At 38.3% G+C, this 20,912-nt stretch overlaps 1 pseudogene; it reads left to right on the top strand.

The window, feature by feature from the left end:
• Window positions 1–1,144: 1,144 nt before the first annotated feature.
• LOC116254609 (dirigent protein 7-like) lies at window positions 1,145–14,527 on the top strand (annotated as a pseudogene).
• Window positions 14,528–20,912: the final 6,385 nt, after the last annotated feature.

The following is a 20,912-nucleotide window of genomic DNA, read 5'->3' as shown; positions in this document are numbered from 1 at the left end:
AACAGACTCTGGATACACACATACATACACACACAGATACACACATATATATATAATGCCGCACCTGGGCACATGTTTTTTTGAAATATGATGCAGCTGTACCTGTAACACATTATTTGGGAGGACTAACAATAGTCCTATATTGTGGAGATTGAGAACTTTAGAGAGCTCTCATAAGTTTGGCCTTGTACCACTAGTTATCTTGGTTCATAAGCTTCTCTGGTAAGAACCAAAGCTGTAGGGCAGGTTTGGATGCATCATATCAGGGCATCAGGGTCTGTTTTGGAGGGGGTTATTACAGCATCTTTGGTTACGTGGCATCAGTGCTCATAATCTACGTCGCCCATTTTCATATTCATTCTGTGGATAGTGTTTTGAATGTCTAACTCAGATTCTTCTCTATATCATCTATCTAGGTTTTATAGGGATGTAATGTAAGATCATTTGGTGGGCCGACATATGTCTATGAGGAATTTCAGACATTATGGCTATCTTAACGTGAATATCTGCTTAAGTGATTGTATTTTGGGATATTACGTCATTTTAGATGGTATGGGGTAATTTTGAAATGTATAGATACCAGTACGCAATTACGGACTCTTTGATGGGTTGAATCCGTAATTGTCCTCATTATATAATGGTAGTGGTCCCTGGGGTCGTGCGAACAGTTGCCTGAAACATTGGTTTCTAGGGTTTTCCTCTTCTCCATCTGAGAGAGACCTCAAGCGCGCCGCAAAGACCCTGGAAGATCCTACCGCGATCTACCATTCAGTTCTTCACATGGATTCAGGTACGCTTCCGCTTCAGTTTAAGATTTCGTTTATTTCAATGATTTAGCATGAACATGATCCTGTTTTAGGGTATATACATTTGATTTTGTATATGCGTTATGGGGAGAAATCCCAACAATTGGTATCAGAGCTTATGCTCATTGTTGAATCGTTTATTTTTGGTGATTTTGTGCGTTCTTCCCGTTCAGATGTTCCCCATTTGGTTCTTCGGCTGCAAGTTTTTCAAAAAATAAAAAAATAAAAAAATTTTGGGTTGAGGGCGTGCGACGGAAGCCGTCGGGCTTCTGTTGCAGCCATCAGGAGGATCGGAGAAGGGGACGAAAGGATCGGCGGGCGTCAGTCGCCGTTGGGCGATGGCGGGCCTCTGGCCGTTGGGGCGTGTCCTGCCTGCGGCCACCCACGCCGTTGGGTTGCCTGTCGGCGCTCTCCGCGTCTCTGTTGCAGCGAAAACAAAAGAACAAGAAGGAAAGGGGGATAGTAGGGAAGGCGACGAGAAGGAGGAACGACCGCAGGGAGGGGCAACGGCCGGGGCCGACAGTTATGGCCAAAAGGGCGGGAGGGGCGACCGCCGGTTCGGTCGACTACCGGCCGTCCGCCTGCCGTGAGGCATGTCCGCTGTCGATCCTTGACGGTACAGGCAGAGGAGGGCAGAGGAGGGGGAGGAAGGGCTTTGCCCGATTCCGGCTCCCACCTCCACAACTCCACCGCCGGAGAGTTCATCGTCGCCGGACGGCGCCGTACCATCTGCCGGCGCCCACCCAAGCCCCCCGGAGGCGCGCCGGAGGTGATGTCACCGTTCGCCTGCCGTTCGGTGCTTGGCAGGGCAAGCGGCGGTCTCGCTGCCTGCGAGCCGTCGAGCGGGAGGCAGTGGGTTGGACCGGGTCGGGTCTTGACAGACCCGATCCGGATCCATCGTGATTTAAACAAAAAAAAAAAATTTGTCGACCGCCCACGCGCGTTGCGTTTAATTTTTCAGACTGGGTCGGGTCCTGTTGGACTCGACCCGTATCCATGGGGTTTAACTTTTAAAGAAACGGTTCATTATTGTCAAACCGGTTCTGAAAAGAATCGAACCGGTTCATTCAGTTTCAGACCGATTCAGCTCGATTCAGAACCGGTTCGGACATGTTGGGACCGATTCAGATCTTTTCTGGACCCGTTCAGTTGGTTTTCAGACCGGTTCGGACCTTTCAGATCCGATTCGGACCATTTTGGGACCGGTTCATTCATTTCAGAACCGATTCGAACCATTTTCGGACCGATTCAAGGCTTTTCAGAACCGGTTCATTCAGTTTTGGAACCGATTCTAGCATTTCAGAACCGATTAAGTTGATTTTCGATCCGATTCGGGCATTTTCAGACCGGTTCACTTGATATTTAGACCGATTCAGGGCTTTTCAGACCGGTTCATTGAGTTCTGGAACCATTTTTAGCCAATTTTAACCGGTTCAGTGGGTTTTAGAACCGATACGGTCTATTTTTTGACCGGTACATCCAATTTTTAGACTGGTTCAGCCCTATGTAGGGGCATATGGGTGTTCTAATTGTGGTTTAAGAACGATACGGGCCATTTTAAGGCCGATTTAGTAGTTCTTGACCCTCTTAAGCACGATTATGGTACCGATTTATAAATTTTGGACTCTTTTGAGCCAATTTCATTGAATCATTTTGGTTTTGGATTTAATGTAGGACATACTTATATGATAATTTGGTTTAAGCATTATGTTTTGCATGTTGTTAATTTGTGTGTGTATTTTAGATGAATGTTTGGAATGTGAATTTTTAACCTTGGCCATGTCTGTTGTTCGAGATGAGTATGTTTGTACTTTATGTCACCAAAGTGACCTCTGTTGTACGAATTTGCTTGTTTTGAACATTAGATGATAGTATACTTGATCCATGCGGGCAATGATCAACCCAAAGGAGGATTGTTGCTTGGTCAAGTTTAAGTATACAGAGCAATGAATATGTGATAATTGTTCATGTTTCCATGTGAATAGCGAGTCAATCCAAAGATAGGCTCGTTGTTTGTCTGGGTTAATTATCTATATTCATTGTTGACCAAGAATAGCACTTGCAGTTAGTATTTCAATCCAAATATTGGATATTAATGTTGCACCGGTACCTTGTGATGGGACTTAGGCCATTATATTTAAATTCATTTATATTTGTTATTTCGTCTTTGTACATGTATTGATTGTGAGCATGTTTGATATTTTTTGTTGTTTTTTGTACAGTGAGTCCTGCTTATATGATATCTGCAAATTTGAGTACTGTTCCTGAGTTAAATGGTTCGAATTTTAAGGACTGAAAAGAAACTGTCATGATTGTTCTGGGTTGTATGGATCTTGACCTTGCATTTAGGGAGTCGTGCCCACTTCATCCAACAGATCAAAGTTCCCATGAGGATAAGCGGTACTTTGAATGGTGGGAACGTTCAAATCGCATGTGTCTAATGATCATGAAGAGATCAATCCCAGAAAATTTTCGGGGCTCTATTACTGAAAAGGCTAGTGCCAAGGCGTTCCTTGAAGAGATTGAAAAACGTTTTGCTAAAAATGAAAAGGCTAAAACAAGCACTCTTTTGAGTAAACTTGTGACGCTGAAGTATAAAGGTAAGGGGAACATACAGGAGCACATTATGGAAATGTCTCAACTTGCTTCAAAATTACAGGCACTAGGTCTGAGGTTACCTGAAGACTTTATAGTACATATGGTTCTTCTTTCTCTTTCACCATAGTTTGGACAGTTTAAAGTTAGTTATAACTGTCAGAAGGAGAAATGGACTCTTAATGAACTCATTTCGCACTGTGTGGAAGAAGATGAGAGATTGAAGCATGATAGGATAAAAAGTGCTCACTTGGCTACTACGCAAAAGTAAGAAAAGAAAGGCTATTAAGGAAGTTGCAGTTGATCACACATCCATCAAGAAACAAAAGAAGCATAAGGAAGGCAAATCAAGCTGCTTTTTTTGCAAGGATGAAGGTCATATGAAAAAAGATTGTACTAAGTATCACGCATAGCGTGAAAAGAAAGGTACGATTCTTACTTTGGGTTTGTTCTGAGGTTAATTTAATTTCAGTACAAAGGCACTTGTGTGTAGATTCGGTTGCTACTACTCACATAAGTATTTCTATGCAGGGCTGCCTAAATTGTCAGACGCCAATTGATGCTGAAAGATTCATCTATGAGGGCGATGACATGAAGGCGAAGATTGAAGCCATAGCAGATTTTTTGGGTTATTGTTAAAGACTGGTTGTTTTTTGAATTTGACAGAAACTTATGTAGTACCGTCTTTTAGACGGAATTTGATTTTTATTTCTTTACTGGACAAATTTGGTTATTATTGTTCATTTGAAGGAAATAAATTGAAGCTGTTTCTACATTAATCGGCAAGTCTTTCTTTGAAACGGGAAATGCACATTTCTTTGATGATATTGAGTTTGGGCAGGTGATCAGGTTATAAAAATTGCCTTTGAAGAGGGATTCGAGTCCACTCATACAGATGTTGTAAGCAATAGTCAAGTATTCATTCCTGACATTGTTCCATCAACATATTCAGAAGAAGGCAAATGATGTCGATCTCCCTACTGAATAACAAACTCAACAACCTCAAGAAAATCAAGTAGAGGTGTCACTAAGGAAATCCATATATGGACTAAAGTAAGCTTTCCAGTCAATTGTATTACAAATTTCATCAAGTTATAGTGTCATTTGAGTTCAAGACTAATATGGTTGATGAATGTGTATACCAAAAGTTCAGTGAGGGCAAAATTATTTTTCTGGTTTTATATGTCAATGATATATTGCTGACAAGTAATGATGTGGGCATATTGCATGAAACTAAGAATTTTGTCAACAAAGTTTGACACGAAGGATCTTGGTTGTGCATCTTTTGTATTGGGGATCCAAATATTTCGAGATCGTTCTCGAGGTATTTTTGGATTATCACAAAAGGCCTACATTAATAAGGTGCTTCAGCGATATGGCATGAAGGATTGTAAACCAGGAGATACTCCAGTTGCTAAAGGAGACAAGTTTAGTCTCAAACAGTGCCCTAACAGTGAAATCGAATATAAGGAAATAGAAAGGATTTCCTATTCGTCTGTTGTGGGAAGCCTTATGTATGCTCAGGTTTGTACTCGTCCGGATATTGCATTTATCGTTGAAATGTTAGGCAGATACTTAAGTGATCCTGGTATGGATAATTGGATAGCAGCCAAAAGAGTTTTTGAAGTACTTACAAAGAACAAAAGGGTTTTATGTTCACATACAAGAAGTCAGACCAGTGGGAGATCATTGGGTATTCAGATTCTGACTTTGCTGGGTGCTAAGATAATGGCATCCAATCAGGTTTTGTGATTGCAGAATTTTGTCACGAGGCTGCGCATTATGTATGGTATAGAAAGACCACTAAGGTTGTTGTGTGACAATAATTCAGCAGTCATGTACTCTTACAACAGTCACAGTTTGTCAAAGTCGAAGCACATCGACATTAAGTTTTTGGGCTGTTAAAGAGGGGATACAGAATGGTCAGGTGTCTTTAGAGCATATTGGGACAAACTCTATGATTTGCGGATCCGCTTGCCAATGGTTTAACACATAAGGTCTTTCACGAACATGTTGTTCGTATGTGGGTGTTATCCTTGGATGATGTGCTGGTTTAGTGGGAGTTTGTATTTTGTTTGCTCTAATGTATGGACACGTATTCAGTTTTCTGCAGAATAAAGTTTAAAGTTCTTTAGTTCTATTCTATATTTATGTGTTTGTGTTTTGATCTCCATAAGGTTTTAAAGTTGGACCAGTTGAGAATAGACATGTTGTAATCACATTACATGTAATTCTCATGCTATACATCCATATCAGATCTATGTCATTGATTATGATCCAATCGGTAAGTCTTTCTTTGAAACGGGAAATGCCCATTTCTTTGAGGATATTGAGTTTGGGAAGGTAATCAGGTTATAAACATTGCATTTGAAGAGGGATTTGAGTCCACTCATGCGGAGGATGTTGTAAGCAATAGTCAAGTATTCATTCCTGACATTGTTCCATCAACATATTCAGAAAAAGGCAAATGATGTCGATCTCCCTACTAAATAACAAACTCAACAACCTCAAGAAAATCAAGTAAATGTGTCACTAAGGAAATCCATATATGAACTAAAGTAAGCTTTCCAGTCAATGGTATTACAAATTTCATCAAGTTATAGTGTCATTTGGTTTCAAGACTAATATGGTTGATGAATGTGTATACCAAAAGTTCAGTGAGGGCAAAATTATTTTTTTGGTTTTATATGTCAATGATATATTGCTGACAAGTAATGATGTGAGCATATTGCATAAAACTAAGAATTTTGTCAACAAAGTTTGACACGAAGGATCTTGGTTGTGCATCTTTTGTATTGGGGATCCAAATATTTCGAGATCGTTCTCGAGGTATTTTTGGATTATCACAAAAGACTTACATTAATAAGGTGCTTCAGCGATATGACATGAAGGATTGTAAACCAAGAGCAGCCTGATTGACATTCCTTATGCTTCTTCTGTATCTTAATGGATGACTGGTCAACTGCAACTTTCTTAACAGTCTTTTTTTTCTTACTTATGAAAATCGAATCATTTAACTCAGGAATAATACTCAAATTTACAAATATCATAGAAGCAGAACTCACTGTATAAAGAACAAACCAAAGCATGCTCACAATAAATACATGTAGAAAGATGAAATAACAAATATAAATGAATTTAAACACAATGGCCCAAAACCCATCACAAGGTATCAATGCAACATTAATATCCATTCTTTGGATTGAAATATTAATTGCAAGTTGTATTCTTGGTCAACAATGAATATAAATAATTATGCATGTCAAATAACGAGCTCATCTTTGGATTGACTAACTATTCACATGGAAACATAAAAAATTATCACATATTCATTGCCCTGTATACTTAAACCTGACCAAACAACAATCCTCTTTTGGGTTGATCATTGCCCGCATGGATTAAGCATACTATCATTTAATGTTTAAAACAGGCAAATTCGTACAACAGAGGTCACTTTGACGACATAAAGTAGAAATCTACTCACTTAAAACAATAGACATGGCCAAAGATCAAATTCATAGTCTAAACATTCGTCTAAAGTACACCCACAAATTAACAACACGCAAAAACATGATGCATAAACCAAATTACATAAAAAATTGCCATACATAGAATCCAAAACCAAATGATTCAATGAAATAGACCCAAAGAGTCCAAAATTTTATAAACCGGTACTATAATTGTGCTTAAGCAAGTCAAGAACCACTGAATCAGACTTAAAATGACCTGTATCGGTCTTAAACCGCGACTAAAACACCCACAAGGCCCTAAATAGGGCTGAACCAGTAAAAAAAATTGGACGAACCGGTTAAAAAAAGACTTTCTCGGTTCTGAAACCCACTGAACTAGTTGAAAAATGACTAAAAACGGTTCCAAAATTAGATGAACCGATAGAAAAATGGCTAAAATCAGTTCCAAAACTGAATGAACCGGTCTGAAAAGCTTTGAATCAGTCTAAAAAACCATTGAACCGGTTCAAAAACCATTGAACCTGTCTGAAAATCAATTGAACCGGTCTGAAAATCAATTGAACCGGACAAAAAACAACTGAACCGGTCTGAAAAGGGTCCGAATCGGCTCTAAAACTGAATGAACAGGTCTGAAAAGGGTCTGAATCAGTTACAAAACAAAATGAACCGGTCTGAAAATGGTCTGAATTAGTTCAGAAAGGTGAGAACCGGTTATGAATGGAGTCGAACCGGTACCGTATGGATACGGGTCGGATCCAACTTGACCCGACCGGGATCCAAAATCCAAAATGTAAACCGAATGGATACGGTTCGGATCCCACATGACCCGATCCAGATCCAAAGTATTTACTGCGAAAGTTTAAACCGGATGGATACGGGTCTGGTCCGATAGGACCCGACTCGGATCCGATGTCCTTACCGCAAAAAATCTTAAACCGTATGGGTACGGGTCGAGTCCGAAATGACCCGACCCAGATCTGGAAAATCTGAAACGCAAGCGGGCTGCAAAAGATATATATATATTTTTTAAATCCTTATGGATCCAGGTCGGGTCTGCCATGACCTGACCCGAGTCCGACCCTCTTGCCGCACTCGACGGTTCGCACGCCACTGCTCCACCATTGGCCTGCCGAAACGGCAGGCGAATGGTGGAACGCCACCGATAGGCCACCCAACAGCGTGGGTGGCCGCCGGCGGGTCGCGCCAGGACGGCCGGCCGTCGCCCGTCTTGACGGTCGGCCGTCGCCAGCCCAAAAATGGCTGGAATCGGCCATATCCTTCCCGTCCCCAAATCTGCCCCCTTTTGTTCCTTTGGGCGGCTGCAACGGCGGTGAGGAAGCCACCGGCAGGCCACCCAACAACGTGGGTGGCCGCCGGCGGGTCACACCAGGACTGTCGGGATTCGGCCATCGCCTAACGGCCGGCCGACGCCTGCCAAGACGGCCAGAAACCGTCACCCCTCAAACCAGTCAGCCGTTGCCTTTCAAACCCGTCGGCCGCCGCCCTTTCCTGTTCCTCTTCCCTCTGCGCGGCTGCAACGAAAGCCCAACGACTTCCATCGCCCAACGAGAGAGGTCGACGGTGCCACTCTCCCTTAAGTCGTCGCCAAGGTCGTAGGTGACTCTGCCTCAATCATCACCGGAGGTAGAGGGGCAAGGAAAAGGGGCAGGGGAGAAGTCGACAGAGAGATTTTGGCCAACGGCAGCCATGGCCGACCCGACCAAAGGGCAAACGCACAAATTCATCCAAAAAGTTCAATGATTCAACAATGAACATAGGGCTCTGATACCAATTGTTGGGAGATTTCCCTCATGCATAAACAAAAACGAATATGCCCTAAACAATATCATGTCCATGCTAAATCATTGAAATAAAACTTTAACTGTATCGGAAGCGTACCTGAATCCATCTGAAGAACTGGACGGTAGATCGCGGTAGGATCTTCCAGGGTCTTTGCGATGCACGTGCGGTGACTCTTAGATGGGGAAGAGACCACCCTAGAAACCAACATTTCTGACAACCATTCGCACGACCCCAAGGACCACTACAATTTTATATTATGGGCAATTACGGATTCAACCCATCAAAGAGTCCGTAATTGCGTACAGGTATATATACATTACAAAATTACCTCATACCATATAAAATCACGTAATATCCCAAAATGCAATCACTTAAGCGGATATTTACATTAAGACAGCCAGAATGTCTGAAATTCCTCATAGACATATGCCGGCCCACCAAATGATCCTTACACTTTTAACTCATATAAGCTATCAATCAATCATATTTAGATTCGACATCTGAACAAACCGTATACAAAAAAAAGATATGAAAAAGGACGACCTTCGATTAGAACAACGTGAAAAATAAAAATGAGAAAAAATGGACATCCAATTAAAAATTCAGATCATATTTGAATATAAGAAATGTCATTCAATCATACTAGGATTTAAGTAGATTCAGAGTCAGATATAGTTTTAAATAAATATCATATACTCAAATGTCAATGGAATTCAGATTTTCAGATTTTAATCTAAAAATCAGATTCAGTTTCAGATAATGAATTTACATATCTGAGTCAGATATGATAAAAAATTTTATGCAACAGAATTGAAATATGAATTCAAATATGAATGTATAGATAACTGGAAAAGTGGATATGAGAAAGTGTATCCGATTCAAATATGATCCGTTGTCATCCCTATATCCAAGTTATCATACAATTCTTCTATATTGGTTTTGAAAAAGTAGGCTACCTTTTTCATTCCATTAGTAGATAGTCACTTAGGAGTCGTTGGATAGCTGGATCACTTTATGTGTATTTCATAAATCTGCTTAAAGATTGAGGCAGGTTCTTGAAAACATTTGAACAGTTCAACCATCATGCCAATTATGCCCTTAACATCATCTTTGTACATCTTCACACATGTATTTATAGGCCACAATTTACCTAAATATGTAAGATGGATGCCACTTGGATTAGTTACGATAAATATAAAAGGAATCAATCAATCTCTTTTTTTCCATAGAAGAGACGGGTGAATTCGGCCAAAATCCTCACAAGATGGCCCTTAGTGGATCAAACTCCTTATGCACCACACATGAGCCACCCACCCGTTCTTTTGAACTATGCCCTTGGGACAAGTCCCAATCGGTTCGGTTAGACAACAGAAACCTGTCTTAATGTTACTTTATTTAGTTGTTAAATTTAAATTATAGCCTTTATTATTTTTTTTAATAGGTAAAAAGTAGACCCCAAGAAAGATTTGCTTTTGTAAGAATGAGAGAAATATGCTTATTATGTTATTGCCGATTGATGTACCAAGAGAGAGAGCATATTATATTATTGTAAACATGTGAGCAAGAGAGAGAGAGAAAATGTGGGGTCCATAATGGTACCTCTAATCCCAAGCTCAACATTTCTCAACATCATTGATATAGCATCCCCCAATATTTGAATTAAGAGCTTGGTTATCACATCCCCCAAGAAAGAGAGGTATTTCAAATGTCCTTACAGGTTGTTAGGGGTTACAACTGGGAAGCAAAACACTAAATGGGAAGCCAAAAATATACATCATGGCAACAACCAGCATACACTCAACCTTGGTATGGGCGAGACCTTCCATGGATCATCAATAAAGATACATCAAATAAATTATCCAACTTCATTTTCCTAATATCCAGCTGCACGTCTCGGAAAACAATATCATTACTATTGAGCCGAACCATGACAAATAATCGGCACCTTCATAGTTCTTTTTGCTTCTAAGGATAGAGCTAGAAATTCTTTTTTTTAAAAGGCCACATAGTATCTTCAAGATTTATAAAATAATATTTTTCAAAGAACAAATTAAAAAATTTTAAAAATATAAATATAATTTATGGTTCCACGCATGTTCCCTTAAAGACCGTTTCATTGAAAAAACAACTATTCTTAAGACACTTGCCCTTAGAACAAGTGTCCTAAGAACGAAGACTCATTGTCCATATTGATAAGCTGTAATTCGGTTCCATGTTTGTTTATAATGACAAAACTTTTTCAACTTGTCTTGCCCACTGTTTGTTTAAATAATTAGACGGACAAGTTCCACACATGATTTGCATTTTTCTATATATATATATATATACATGATAAAACAAATGAAAAATATATGGACTCATAAAAGTATTTTTTTCTCAATAAAAAAATCACATATGACAAAGGAAAATATTTTGGAAAACGTATTAAAAAGACAAACTCTCTCTTGCTTTTTCTCTCTATACACATGAGAGACTTAAAATCAATATATAATAAAAAACTAATAAAATATGTAAAAAAAACATCAAAGCTAACAAAAAGTACTCTCTCTCTCTTTCTGTCTCTACAAATACAAACAACCTAAAATATACTAACCAACAAAATATTTTTTTTTTGTCTTTTCTCTCTCTTTCTTTCTCTCTCTCTCTCCACATGTAAATGACATAAAATCTATATATTATAAAAGAAAACATCATCTAATTAAAAATAACAAAAATATATAACTGAAGAGTAAACTTTCAATTTGTTAGATACAAACCATACAAAAATGTTTGGATACAAGTTTCTAGAAACAACCAAATGTATATCACTATAGTTATATGACTAAAGAGAAAACTGTCATATTCTTCAATGAAGTTCATCACTTGAAAATGATGATGATTCACATGTAATCAAAACAACCACCAACAATCATAAAACAATGCTAGTCCATTGCCTGTTCACCTTGGTCCTTGCATTTCAACAACACTTTATGTGAATATTATTGATAATACAGAAAAAAATATAAAAATAAGCTTGACATTGATAATAAACAAACATCGGAATAAATTGCCATTTCACTATAATATATTTATAAAAATGTCAATAACAATTTATAAACAAAACCACAATCACTATACACGTTGTCAACTTTCAAAAATAATTTTAAAACTTCAAAATTACTATCATATAAGAAATTATAAATCATATAACTTATTTAAGATTCAAACCTCACCTTGAGGTACTTGTAAAGAATTATGTTCATCATCAAATGCAATATATAACACTTTAGCATATGTTGTGTTCCTTCCCAACCACCAAGGACATAATGGAAGTGCATATCGAAGCCTACAATAGCAAGGACATTATACAATAGAAAACCTTTTCTGTTTATCCAACGACATTGATTCTCTCTTCACAAGTATATAGGAATGTTTGTTCCATCAATTGCGTCCAAACCATCCTATCATTAGAAAATATTAATTGTAAAAAAACATTAGTTAACAAATTAAACTTTGCATGTTTAAATACCTTAAAGTATGAGTAAAAGCGTGTCTTCATCACATTGCCCCATATATTCATGAGCAATGAAAAGTAATTCTTGTAAAACCAAATTAAAATATATGTTGGCTGTTTCTTCTAAATGTTGAAAATCATACTGAATTCTTTGGTTTCCTGAATCATGCCACATAGTCCGCAAAAACGTTGCAATTTGTTCTTCAATTGATATATGACATGAATCATTTAGTAATCTTCTAACTCGAAATATCTCACAGAATCATATATAAGTTTCTTGTTCCATTCACAGAAGATCATAAGAGTACTGTAGGTGATCATATATACAATCATAGACAAATCATTGACCAACATTTCTCCTACGATGGAGCATGACCATATGTCACGGTTGTCTCGTGCAAATAAGTACAATAACTATTGCCACTTGAAAAATAATCATTTCTTGCACACGAGTTCCCATTTTTGGTATTACACATAAGAAATCAATAACAAATGATTCATAAACTTAATGAATATACCAAAAAATTCCCATAAAGTCAACTTACATAAAAACATGCTGATGGTAACATAAATTAATACACATAAAATGAAAAGGAAAATATTAACTCAACCAACGTAAAGAGTATACTAAAAAATGAACTAACATAAATATATTAACTCAATTACACACTATAGATGCTTAATCAAAATTATACACAAACATTTAATTTTGTCACGCAACCACTCAGTCCTCAACTATGGTAGAATACAAAGGAATGTAGTCACATGTGAATTTGACACAAATTTGATCACTTTCAAACAAGTAGATGAATCAATTTCACTATTTTTGAATAACTCTAATACAATGTCACTGGCTTGTTTTGTTAAATGATATGGAGTAGCATCATTAAAAGCTATACTTCTTCAGTTAGACTACTTATCACATCACAAATAGAAGCATCCTCAATGACTTTCTTTTCTTACATGTTCCCCTTGATGATGAAGGTTGGTCGCCTAATGAGTTACTCATGGGGTCATCAAAATTATTTGCTTGAAATACTTTCTCATCTAATAGAGTAATGAGTGAAACTTCTGCTGATGATATTGGTATTTTTGAATATACATTTCTATGGTTATCCATCGCAGTAGATTTATCTCATATTTCTATTGCATGCTCATAAAATTTTCAAGTAGATGGCTTTATGTATTTTTTTTTTATTTGGATGTCTTTTTACATGATCATCCCACACATGCTTGTGAGTCAAGACCATCTTATAGTCTACATCCCATCCCAATCTACTAGCATTTAAAATTTCAGCTATAACAGTTGGTTTAGCATGCTTTAATTTGTTTTTTTTTTTTACTGTATATTCTTCACCATATTTTTTTCTTATCAGCAATATCTGAGGTTCCTTCATGGCTACATCTCTTAATCATCCATTAACTTTCATGTCAGGAATACAAGATTATTTTAATAAACAATCAAACAAAAATTGTTCTTGCTCATCACCCGAAACAAAACAAATAATCATCATCAATAAAGAATGATCTAGTTGGTCGAACACATTTTTTTAAATGTGGAGGAAGGAAGCTTCAATTATATTTGTGGATGGTATGTCATGTCAGTTATTAGGTGAACATGCTCCAGCAGAATGTTATATATATATATATATATATATATGTGGCTCTCTGTTTCTCTCTCTCTCTCTCTCTTAAATACTTCTATAAAAAACCATGGGAGACAACAAAGACGCCCTCTCTCAAGTCTGCTGGAACCCCTCGCCTCTCCCCTCCTCCCTCAAGCATCACCATGGACAGCAGCCTCCCTGCTAAGTCCTTTCTCTTCTTCACGCTCTTTCTCTTCATCACCACCACCACCAGCGTTGCCGCTGCTACGTATCCCGGTCGCCCATCACCAAGGCCAAGGCTGCCGAGCAAAGACAAGGTAACCCGCCTCCGCTTCTACTGGCACGACGTGCTGAGCGGCAAACACCCCACCAGCGTCACCATTGTGCAGAGCCCCTAATTCTTCCACCGGCTTCGGCCAAGTCCAGATGATGGACAACCTTTTGACAGAGAGGCCGCAGATGACGTCAAAGCAGGTGGGAAGGTGCCAGGGGATCTACGCGTCGGAGGGGCAGCAGAGTCTGGCGCTGTTGATGGCCATGAACGTGGTGTTCACGGATGGGAGGTATAATGGCAGCACCCTCAGCATCATGGGCCGGAACTCGGTGCTTGGCAAGGTGAGGGAGATACCGGTTGTCGGCGGCACCGGCGCCTTCCGGATGGCCCGCGGCTATGCCATAATCAGGACGCTTTGGATCGACAGTAAAACCCGCGATGCCACCGTGCAGTACGATGTGGTCGTAGTGCACCGGTGAGTAAGCCGGCCGGCAGGGCTGTTGGTCTTCCGGAGCCATGGCTGGTAGAGCCTTGGTGCTCCCACCAATGCTCGTAATTTCAACGTGTAATGGCTCGTTTTAGCCGATTTATAATTGTATCGGCATACGGTCGAGTAGAAATTAATTGTGCTTACAGGAGGTTGAATCGGTTTATATAGACCGATACAACTATGTATTAATTAATATTTTAATAAAAACAATTAAAACTAATTCTTCTCTTTCTCTCTCTCTCTCTCCTTCGGTCAAGGAAGCACAGGATAATCGATGGTCATAGCAATACCTGTTTTTATGAAAACACAAGAAATGTATATGGTAGGCTTATATATGTGTTGTTTGTATAGATAGACTCAATTTGTGATCTAACAAGTCTAGGTATGTATCATTTCATCTAATATGGATTATTTGTTGTAAATCTACTTATCTTTTGATGTTTGTGCTATTAGTTTCTCACTTATTTTATTTTTTCATTATTTTTAGTTTTTTAAATTTTTGTAAAATTTACTGTATTTTTCTCCTTTTTTTTAAGGTTACCGTACTGTACTCGAAAAAAATCTTACCGTTTAAAACTCGAAAATGATATTTGTGAATATGATATATATGTCCTGATGTATCCCTGTACACCCCCCTCCTCTCTCACACACACAGACACACACATATATATATATATATATATATAGGATTTTGAACACAAACAAAACAATATAAAATGTTTATTAAACTAAGTCATCAGAGAATCTTGCCCGAAAGTCTTGAGTGTAGAGAACAAGAAGAGGCCCTTCAGTTTCTGTGGTATACTCTTCATTTTCATCTTATCTACACAATGATTTGATGAGAAAAATTAATTAGTGGACAAAAATGGGGTTGGTCAGCTTTGACCAAGTCCAAAAAAAGACAAATATGGCCATAGGTGCGTTGACCAAACCCAACATAAGTCTAACGATTTCTAGGAGTGTACAGATACCCGTACCTGTGTCGGCACTGGTATCTCACCCAAATAGAGGTAACCGTGTCAGATAGACCATAAGTTGCTAAACAATATATAATGCCACTTGTCCAGCAATATAGTCATGCTGCAAAATGAAGCTGCTGATGAATCTACTATTAGAAGATTTATGTGGCTTAATATCTTTTACAAGTCACGACATAAACAATATCACAAGTAATCATAGCAGAATTTGCACAAAAGATAAAAATGTAAATAGTTAATGAATAAATCATACCCAGGTGTGCCTCCATACCCATACACAAGTATGGTTACATTGCCATACTGGTACTCCACTATTTCCCAGGTACCCCATGTGACTTAGCCTCAAACTATACTCTGCATCTATATTTTCAAATTTGCAATGTCTGAAACCATACTGCTGTACCTGAATCCGCACTTGTACTCCCATCCATGTGATTTAGGTTCTAAAATTGTGACAATCATTGGTATCTTAGTTCTTTGCTTCCCACATGTGTTTATCTTTTCATACAGATCATGCGTGTTTTTCTGTCTTGGACTGACATTCTATAGGAAAAGTGTTTGATGATTGGATAAATGGTGGAAGGAGATCCTATATTTCTTTCGTAAAGGTTTCAATAGTGAATAATTTACCTACTTTCTTCTGATGATGTCCTTTGAGAGGCTAGCAGTTTGAGAAAGAGTGAGATGCAGGGTTGCTCTTGAAATTGCCAATTCAGAAAAAACCCGTTATACAGATGTTTTACCATGTCAGAAGATTATAGGCTTATAGCATTTTTGCAACCAGCAAGAAAGTAAATTTCCTTGGTGGGTATCATTAGATTTTTTCTTTCTATGTCTTTTGATGATCCTTCTGTGGATGTGATTGACTGGTATTTGCTTGTTCCAGTTGATGATTCAAGAGTTGTTCTTGACTCAAGAAAGGATAACAAGTTGATGGGAAATGGATATATCAATGCAAGCTTCATCAGGGTATATGTTTATATATTCCTTTTCTTTTTGGCTAGCATTGTACTAGTTATATCTAGCTCAGAGTGTTGGATAGTGACCCTGAGTTCTAGGCCCAGGTTACGGCTAGAGGGATTTGTGGGCAGTTTTCTTATTTAATCGCATGACTACAAGAGGGCCCACTTGCACTTACAAGATTAAGTAGGAAAACTGCCCACAAATCCCTCTTGCCGTAACCGTTGCTGGGTATTGGGAAACCTACGAGGCGGTCTATAAAAGCCCAGCTTATTTTATACTCAGGTTAATCATAAGATTAGCTTAGCCTGTGCCTCCTTGAACCAAACCCAAAAACTATTCATCTGGTTCTTCTTCTTTTTCATCTGCCTATGCCTATGAATACAGGATCTGCTAGCTGTTGAAAACCATAAGAGAAACAGGGAGAACAACAAGAGTTTACGTGGTTCGGCACTAGGCCTACGTCCACGGAGGAAGAAGAAGAATATCCCTTTTTTATTTCACTGCTCTGTTTACATTCAAAGAGAGAAGGGGAATTTATACACTTTGATTTTGGCGATAACCAAGAGAATGGTTATGCAAAGAATTAGGGAAGATTTCTTTCCCTTATCTGTTCAATCGTAACAGCAGGATACTCTTGATATGCTTGCCGATCTTGTTGTCAATCTTCCTCCACAAATCTCGCAACAATCTCCCCCTCAAGTTGGAGGACAGATATCAATCTGTCCCAACTTGTTTACAATGCCTCTTGATATGCTTGCCGATCTTGTTGTCAATCTTCCTCCACAAATCTCGCAACAATCTCCCCCTCAAGTTGGAGGACAGATATCAATCTGTCCCAACTTGTTTACAATGCCTTAATGTTTCTCACATGCTATACTTTTTGTGAAAATATCAGCCAACTGATTTTCACTTTTGACATGACATGTTTCGATAGTTTCATCTTGAATATTTTCTCTGATGAAGTGATAGTCAATTTCAATGTGTTTAGTCCTTTCGTGAAAAACTGGATTTGCCCCGATATAGATTGCAGTCATATTGTCGCATATAAACTTTATAGGTCCTTGCACATCAATATTTATATCCTTCAAAAGAGCTTTAATCCAAGTTACGAGAATACCTCCAACAAAGGTACAAAAACCAGAAGTAGATCTTCTATCATTTGGATCCCATGCCCAGTCTGCATCAGTATAACCCACAACATCAAGTGTCAGATCACGTTTCATCAAAATCCCTTTTTCAGGACATCGTTTCAAATATCTCAAGATTTTATGAGCAGCTTCAACATGAGATGACCTAGGAGAGTGCATGAACTGGTTAATAAGACTTATAGCATAAGATATGTCTGGTCTTGTAACAGTCAAATATATGAGCTTACCAACAAGTTTATGAAAGCTTTGAACATTCTCGACAAGTTCACCTTCATCCTTCTTTAATTTACAGTTGACTTCAAGAGGAGTCTCTGCAGGTTTGGTACCTAAGCATCCAGTTTCTTTCAACAGATCTAATGTATATTTCCTTTGACAGAGGAAAACTCCTTTATTTGAGTGAGCAACTTCAATTCCTAAGAAGAATCTTAGTATTTCCAAATCTTTTATTTCAAAGAGCCGATTGAGATAATCCTTCACGCGTGGCATAAAGTCAATATCATCACCTGTCATTATTATGTCGTCCACATAAACCAAGATAATACAAATTTTAGAATTTTTCAAAGACGTAAACATAGTATGATCAGCACTGCTTCTTTTGAAACCCATTTTAACAAGAGCATCACGGAGACGAGAAAACCAAGCTCGTGGAGACTGTTTCAACCCGTATAGAGCCTTTTTTAACTTACAAACATGCTTGTGCTCATTTTTTATTCCTTTTGGAGCCTCCATATAAACTTCTTCATTGAGTTCCCCATGCAGAAAAGCATTTTTGACATCAAGCAAAGTCAGAGGCCATCTCTTGTTTGCTGCTACTGAAATCAAAGTTCGGACAGAGCTCATCTTTGCAACAGGGGCAAAGGTTTCAGTATAGTCAATGTCGGTCTACACTTCCATCACTGTTATATTTTATTCGATAAACCCACTTGCATCCAGCCAACTTTTTACCATCAGGTAAAGGAACTAGATCCCAAGTCTGATTTTTTGTTAGTGCCGCAAGCTCCTCTTTCATTGCATTTTGCCATTCTGGATCGGAATTAGCCTCCTCATAGGTTTTTGGTTCATGTTGGGAATATGCATTTATGATATAGGATTTATAGTGAATGGGCAAGTTTTCAAATGACAGGTATTGGTCTATGGAGTGGTCTTTGTTTATTGTAAGATAAGTGTAATAGTCACTAAACTTGGTTGGTGGTCTAGTAGGGCGAGTGGATCGTCTAATGGAGTTTTCTTGAGAGGTTTGGCTTGAGTTGCTCAAGTTGGAATTGGATTCAGTGGGAGGAGTGACAGGATTGGTGTCGGTATTAGGTTGTTGAATTATTTGTAGTAGAGACAAGGGTGTAGGCAAGGACACAACATTTGAGGTGCTTTGATTTGATTCAAAATGAAACTGTCTGGTGAAAGGAATTTCAGTGCCAATTTCAACTAATGGCAATACAGGCTTCTCGCTTGCATACAGAGCTTTATTGTTGTTTTCAATTGTGGACTGCTTGATGTTCATCTCCCCCTTTCTTTGGGCATCAAAGAAGGACTCCTGTTCAAAAAACTTCACATCACGAGATATAAGTAATTTTTTAGTAGTTGGATCATAACACTTGTACCCCTTCTTTCTACTAGAATAGCCGAGGAAGATACATTTGACAACATGTTTTTCAAATTTGTTCCTAAATTTTTCTTGTATATGAGCATAACACTTACATCCGAACACTTTAAAATGCTTTATAGATACTTTTCTATTGAGAAGAAGTTCTATAAGAACTTGATTTTCAATGCTAGAACTTGATACCCTGTTGGCAATATAACATGTTGTAGCTACAGTGTCATTCCAAAAACGAAGCAGAACATGCATATGTATCATAAGAGATCGAGCAATATTCAGTAGTTGCCTATTTTTTTGTTCGGCAACTCCATTCTGTTGTGGGGTACCTGCACAAGAGTACTGAGGTTGTATTCCTTCTACTTTTAGAAAGTTTTCAAGAGCATCATTCACATATTCGCCTCCAGCGAAGTTTTTTAATTTTTACTCCATATTGAGTATGTACCATCTTGAAAAATTCTTGAAAAGCACTGAAAACTTCACTCTTATACTTGAGAAAAAACAACCAAGTCATGCGAGTCTTATCATCAATAAATGAAACATAATATCTAAATCCAAAATAAGATGCTTCTGGGGCTGGTCCCCAAACATCTGAGTGAACTAAATCAAAAATTGCATTAGACTTTTCAGTAGAAGATTGAAATGGTAGTCTCGTGGATTTAGAAAATTCACAAGCATCACATGAAGTATTTTCAACTGTAAGATGAGGAATAAGACGAGTTAAATTTTGGTCAGAGATATGACCAAGTCTGGCGTGCCAGGACCAGTAATGAGAACTTCTATCTTGCTGGTCATTCACCATGAAACTGCAGTTATCTTCTTCCATCACGTACAACCCATTCTGCTCGTGCCCTCTACCAATCTCCAGTTTCGTCACACGATCCTGAAATATTACATACTTTGAGGAAAAAACAGCCAGACAATCACAAGACTTGGTTAATTTGCTTACATGCTGATAGTTTATGAATATATAAAACTTGAGATTTCTGCCTCCTTTCAAAGAATCTAGTTTCACTGTATCCTTCAGCAGTAATTACGGATCCATCAGCAGTAAAAACAGGTCGTTTATTTGTTTTGTCAAGGTTGATCAATTTTGTTATGTCATTAGACATATGATCGATAGCTCCTGTATCAATGACCCATATAGAACGATTTAAAGTAGTAGTCAAAGCAAAGTTATTACCTTTAGAATTGTTGACGTGCTGAGATGAAATTAAATTTGTCTTGGCAAACTTTTGAAAGAATTTCTCAAGATCGTCCTTGGTAACGAAGTTGGCTGAGTCAGAGTTGGTGGAAGCCATTGCTTTATCTCTTGTGGGTTTTCCAACCAGCTCCCAGCATTTTTCACGGGTGTGCCCAGATCGCTTGCAGTGGGTGCACCGAAATTTGTTTCTTCCTTTCTGATAGCTGAATTTGGCATTGGAAGGCTTGTTGACATTCGGGAGTTTCTGATCTCCTTTGGCATAATCGGCTTGAGCAACATATGCCATTTTTTCATTGCTTTCTTCAGGATTCTCAGTTTTGGTGTTGGAATTCATAACTTGTCTTCGTGCAGCCTCCCTTTGTATCATTTGACAGACGTTATTGAAGTTGGGAAGAGAAGTAGTATTAAGGATTTGACTCCTAATACCCTCATATTCAGCTCCTATCCAGCCAGCAGCTTAAATAATTTGTCTTCTTCAAATCGAATTT

This window comes from Nymphaea colorata, chromosome 1 (assembly GCF_008831285.2).
Source record: "Nymphaea colorata isolate Beijing-Zhang1983 chromosome 1, ASM883128v2, whole genome shotgun sequence".
NCBI classification, from domain to species: domain Eukaryota; kingdom Viridiplantae; phylum Streptophyta; class Magnoliopsida; order Nymphaeales; family Nymphaeaceae; genus Nymphaea; species Nymphaea colorata.
Note: the sequence above shows the minus strand (reverse complement) of the source record. Positions and strands in the feature narration are given on the sequence as shown.